Raw genomic sequence first — 5,506 nt, 5'->3', positions numbered from 1 at the left:
ATCTGTACTCTGTTCCTTTTTATGGCTGAATAATATTCCACTGTGTAGATAAAAATTTTGTTTATCCATTCAACAATTGAACATTTGAGTTGTCCACATTTTGGCTATTATAAATAATGCTGCCATAGACATTTGTGTAGATCTGTGTTTTCGTTTCTCTTGGGTCTTTCCCTAGGAGTAGAATTGCAGGGTCACATGGCAGCAACGTTTAACTGTTGGAAGCAGCGCTGGACTGTTTTCCTAGGGGCTGAGGCGATGGCACCCACTCCAGTCCTCTTGCCTGGAGAATCCCATGGACGGAGGAGCCTGGTGGGCTGCAGTCCATGGGCTTGCTAGGAGTCAGACACGACTGAGCGACTTCACTTTCACTTTTCACTTTCATGCATTGGAGAAGGAAATGGCAACCCACTCCAGTGTTCTTGCCTGGAGAATCCCAGGGACGGGGGAACCTGGTGGGCTGCCGTCTCTGGGGTCGCACAGAGTCGGACACGACTGAAGTGACTTAGCAGCACACCATTTTACCCTCCTACTGTCAGTGTGCGAGGTGTCAATTTCCCCACATCCTGACAATATCTGCCTGTTTTTTTTTTCCTTGTCTGTGTCATCCATTCCTGTTTCTTTGTATGATTTATAATTTCTTGATGGAAACTGAAGATTTTAAATGTTACATTGTGGCAACTTGGCACTTGCCCCACCCCAACGGCTTGCTATTGTTATTTGCTTGCTTGGTGACTGAGTGGATTATTTTTTAAAATACTTATTTATTTGGCTGTACCAGGTCTTAGTTGTGGCTTAGATGTGGGATCTAGTTCCCTGACCAGGGATCAGACCCGGACCCTTGCATTAGGAGTGTGGAGTCCTAGCCACTGGACTACCAGGGAAGTCCCTGTGTGGATTACTTTGGTGAATCCTTCCCCTCTTCCCTCTGCCTGAGTTTAAAGCCTCTGTCCTTGGTTCTCAGGGAGTGCAGCCTCCACCTACAGTCACCTGGGAATACAGTGATTTGGGTTAGGTTCTCCTGGACTGACACCTTTCCTGACCACAGCCACCTATTAAACTCCACTCATTGACAGCTAGTTCTCTACTGTTTTCAACAATGTCCTAGAACATAAATTGTTCCACAAACTGATCCAATCAAATTTGGACTGTGAAGGAATAGGGTTTGGATGCCTAAGTCTATCTGAGGGGTCTATCTTTTTCTAGCACCCTCTCTTACCTACAATGAGACCTCGGAGGCGAAGCCCAGCATCTTAGCTCTTCCTTACCCTCTTCTCTCCAAATCTTTCAGGCCAGAGTTTGTTGTTGGTTGGCTTGTTTATTTGTTTTCAACATGCTTTCTTCACTAGATGCACAAATATTCTTCAAAGCTATGCCTGTCTCTGGGCACTTGAACCCAAGAGTTGAAGAAATACAGAGGACTTCCCTGATGGTTTGGTGGCTAAAACTCTGTGCTCTCAATGCAGGGGTCCCAGGTTCAATCCCTGGTTAGGGAACTAGATCCCTTAAGCCATTTTAGTTGCCTGCTAAAACTAAGACCTGGCGAGCCAAACAAAACTTTTTTTTTTTTTTTTAAAGAAAAAATACAGGCTGTATTTTTCTCCTTTCTTTGTCCCCTTTAAAAAAAGCAGTAGGGTCAAGATCTAGACTGAAGAGAGAAGGGAGGGGCTGGAAAGATTTTCAAAACAATACTGTCAATTTTTATCCCCCTTCAGGTAGGTACTATGTTTATTTCCATTTTATAAATACAGGAAGTGAGGCATAGAGAGATTAAGAAGCTGGAGTTCTTAGTCCCAGAGCCTGGGACATAGAGCCAGAAGCCAAGGCTGGGACTGGAGACTCTATGTCTGTTGGTGGTGTTCCAACTCACCCTTCCTCTCCCCATCCTGGAAAATGCAATGCTGCATTCAGGCCCATCCCATGATTTCAGAGGTCCCTGCTGGTCTGGCTGTGCCCACCATACAACTCCCAGCCCAGTGCTTGACCACAGGAGAAATCTCTGCCTCTTGGAACAAAGCCTTTGAACCTCTCTTAGCCCTTCCCGCCATCTGGTGTCAGGTGGTAGCACTGGAGCTCTGGTCAAACCTCAGTTCCACACCCATCTGGCTCTGTGACCTGGCTGTATCATAATTCAGTATATGTTCACAGAGCGCCTGCTTTGGCAGGCAATGTCCTGGAAGCTGGGAGTGCAAAGAGGAGTAAGACTGTCCCAGTGTCCCCATGGCCTATTGCAGATATGCATACCTGGTATGCAGGTAGGGAAGCAGGGATGGGAGCAATCCTGTGGTGCAGGATTTGTACGACCTGCTGCCAGGAGCCCAGCGGTCCAGCCTGCTCAGGGACTTTCTCTTCGATTAGTGGGTGCTTTTGTCCTCAAAGGGTGTGCTGTCGGCTGCTTTCTCGTTTCATCTGGCTGCTGGAGCCCGAGAACAGTTGGCAAAGCAGTTGGTATCTTGGACTATTTTTAGATGGAGGAGTTAGTGGGGTGTGTGGATGTGGTAAGACCCAGGAGGAGTCTTGAAGATTGGCAGCTTCATAAACAACAAGTTGCGAGAGAGAGAGGAAGTGTGCTCCTCCACAGTGTGTGGGCCAACTTTCACTTGTTTTTCTCGATGTGGGGGTCAAAGAATGCCTCCTCTGTGCAGCTTTCCTTGATTTCTTCAATAAAACATGCACTCTAAAGATGCAAATTAAAGGTCCACCCTCTGGGCTTCCCCTAACTCTTGGTTATTGTTTTGCCCAAAGTTTTACTTTAGTTTTAGGTTTGAGGGATTTTTTTTTTTCTTTCACAAAAGAAACCACTTATTACACACTAATAAACAATTTCAATATTTAACAGAGGATTATTTTACTTAATTTCAATATACAGTCATTAAAAGAAATAGAAACAATGAAGAGAAGCAATAGTATATACATCACCAAACTGCGCCAACAACCTACACCCAGACTTCAATAGCACTGGGAAGTTGCTTGTTAACAGTAATCTGGAGTCCCAGTTAAGAAAGGATCCAGGGCGGTGTGTCCACTCCACAGGTGAGACTTCAAACTGCAGTTTGGAGGCTCCTGCTTATCATCCCAGGCCACAAAGTAACATCATCATCAGTTTGCACACAGAAATGAAGCTCTGGTTTCACTTTAACAAGGCTGTTTGTTTCACCAATCACAGGATTTCATTAGACCCTGAGGGGTGTTGGCCAGACCTCCAGGGGCTTTAAAAATTCCAAGACCCATTCCCTTTCTTATCTAAAGCTCACTTGACTTCCAGTGTTTGCAGGCAGGCACAGAATCTAGGCAGTGTCTAAGCAGGTAAGAAGCAGGTCATGATGCTGAAAGTTCAGCTTCTGTGAACACCAGTGCAGAATCAAATCTCAGAAAGAGAGTTTTGGGTGAACTAGAAAAGGGTAGCTTTATTGCTTTGCCAGGCAAAGGGGGACAGAACAGGCTTCGTCCTCCAAACCAAGTGACAAGTTTTACAGTAAAAGAGGGTGTGATCAGCTCATGGACATTCTTCTGATGGGTTGGTGGTGATGTAAGTAGGCATCAACTTTATTAACCTTCAGGTTTAAATGGTCTATGGTCTACTCGTTTGTAGGGAGCATACCATAACTTCTCGGAGAGGGTTTCAGTATCTGCAGAATAGCTCAAAGATATTGTTGTTCATATCCTTTGATGGGGAAACCTGCCCCAAGGCTGCTATTGATTGCTTGTTTCTCCTTGGTCTCACATCCCCTCCCTTCCCTAACCAACAATTGCTTGAATCTGCCATTGGAACTCAGGAAAGGTCACAGAGGCTGAATAAATGCTGTTCCCTATAATCAAAGAAATGGGAGGTACAAAGGCCTTGTGCCCAGAAGCCCCTAAGGCCCTGCATGGTATCAGTCAGAGGCCTGCTCTCCTGCTTCTGAAGCCTGAGCAAGACTTCCTCCATTTTAATTTCCCTAACAGTTACAGTTCTAAACAGGCCAAGAGATAATAAGCTGTAGAGATCTTACCTGATGCATTTCTGGGTCTCTCCTGCTCTGTACCTCTGAGTGCCCTCTTGCCATCCTGTGGTCCCGAGTCATAGCAACAAGGTATATAGAAGCCATGAGTCCAGACTGGAGTCACACAGCTGAAATCCACTTTTGATCCCTTTCAGGGAAAATAACCATGACCAAATCAGATTCCCAAATCTCTGTTTTCTCATCTGCAAAATGGGTGGTTAATAGTGTCTGTCTCCCAAGAATCAAAGGGTTTATTTTGTTCAAAGCACAGCCCATAGCACCTGCCACAGACTAATAGATGAGATCTCTTGCAAGCCCAGGCCCGGAGGGGTCTCCATCCCGTTTGCGGCACCTCCGGCGGTGTGCGCAAGCTGGCGGGCGGGAGGGAGGCATTCCTGGACACCGGAGGGAGCCCAGAGCCAGAGAGCAGTCGCCCAGAAAGTAGTCCAGCTGGGCTGGAAGACAGATCAAACGCAGCGGCTTTCCTTTGCCTCCCCACTGATGCACACCCGTACCTCTGTATCCTCTAGTATTTCCATTCTCTCTCTCCTTCCCGCCCCTGCCTCTCTCCTCTAATTCCGCAGTTTCCCCATCTGGAAGGCGGGAGGTGCAGAGTCCCTGGCCTAAGCTGCGGTAAAGGTCCAGCCCAGGGAGGCAAGGTGCTAGACTGCGATGAGGGAGGGGGCGCCAGGGTCTCAAGGAGAACCCGGGAGTCTCCAGAAACAAGGGCGGGGTCTGGGGAACCCGAACTGGAGAAGGGGGTCTCAAAGACTTACCTGAGAGTCCCAGCTGACGCGAAGTTGGGAGAGAGCGTTCCTAAAGCAGAGTGGTGGGCGTGGCTTCCAAGGGACCAGCCGGCGGGGCTCGATAAGGGGCGTGGTCTCCTGAGAAAGGGCGGGGCTCCGCCGACTGGGGCAGAGCTTCGCCGCAAGAGGCGGAGTCTCGAGGGGCGGGGGCCTGGGGCTCAGCATAGGGACAGGGGGCGGAGCGTGACTGTTTGCGCTCGTACCCCTCCCCGGCCCCGGGTGTCCCCGTGACAAGGCAGCGCGGAGCCGCCGCCGGCCGGGCCCATCCCGCCGCAGCGGCCCCTGGGCCGAGCAGGGGCGAGGAGCAGAGGGAGCAGCGCCAAGCGGGGGCCAGAGCGCGGCCAGGTGAGCCCGCCGAGGCGGAGGGGGCGGGGGCTTCGCCGGGCGGGCCCCAACAGACGCTGGGGGCGTGTTTGAGTGTCAGGGTGGCGGGGGATACTCGGTCCGAGGGCGGGCGCCTGTGGCTGTTTGCGCGATCGCGCCTGCTGTCGCGGGTCTAGGGTGGGCTCTGTGCCCGTCCGGGCACCGCTCGCGGGGCTCCGGTTGTGCGGGACTGTGTGCGTGCGCGCGCGTGTTTGTGTGGAGGGGCCGCCGGCTGTGTCTGCGTATGTCGCTGGGCTGTCATTGTGCCCGCCCCGGGCGCGGGGCGCCGGCCTGCCCCGGCGCAGTCCCTCCTGCGCGGGGATGTTTTCCAAACAGGCTTCCTGCGGAGACGGGCTC

The 5,506-nt window shown here is 50.6% G+C and overlaps 1 protein-coding gene and 1 non-coding gene across 5 annotated transcripts in view; both read left to right on the top strand.

The window, feature by feature from the left end:
• The first annotated feature begins 1,420 nt into the window (after window positions 1-1,420).
• On the top strand, window positions 1,421-1,493 carry TRNAE-CUC. The gene has a single exon. It is a non-coding gene; the product is annotated as a tRNA-Glu (tRNA).
• A 3,523-nt stretch (window positions 1,494-5,016) lies between these two features.
• PELI3 (pellino E3 ubiquitin protein ligase family member 3) overlaps window positions 5,017-5,506 on the top strand; it is a 10,697-nt gene continuing 10,207 nt past the window's right edge. For all 4 annotated transcript variants that reach the window (XM_010837755.1, XM_010837754.1, XM_010837753.1 and 1 more), the window contains exon 1: window positions 5,017-5,131. The gene's annotated coding sequence lies outside the window, so the exon portion shown is untranslated. The remainder of the gene's footprint in view (window positions 5,132-5,506) is intronic.

Source organism: Bison bison, unplaced genomic scaffold, assembly GCF_000754665.1.
Source record: "Bison bison bison isolate TAMUID 2011002044 unplaced genomic scaffold, Bison_UMD1.0 scf7180017864080, whole genome shotgun sequence".
In the NCBI taxonomy this organism is placed as follows: Eukaryota; Metazoa; Chordata; class Mammalia; order Artiodactyla; family Bovidae; genus Bison; species Bison bison.
This window is presented reverse-complemented; position numbering and strand designations above follow the sequence as displayed.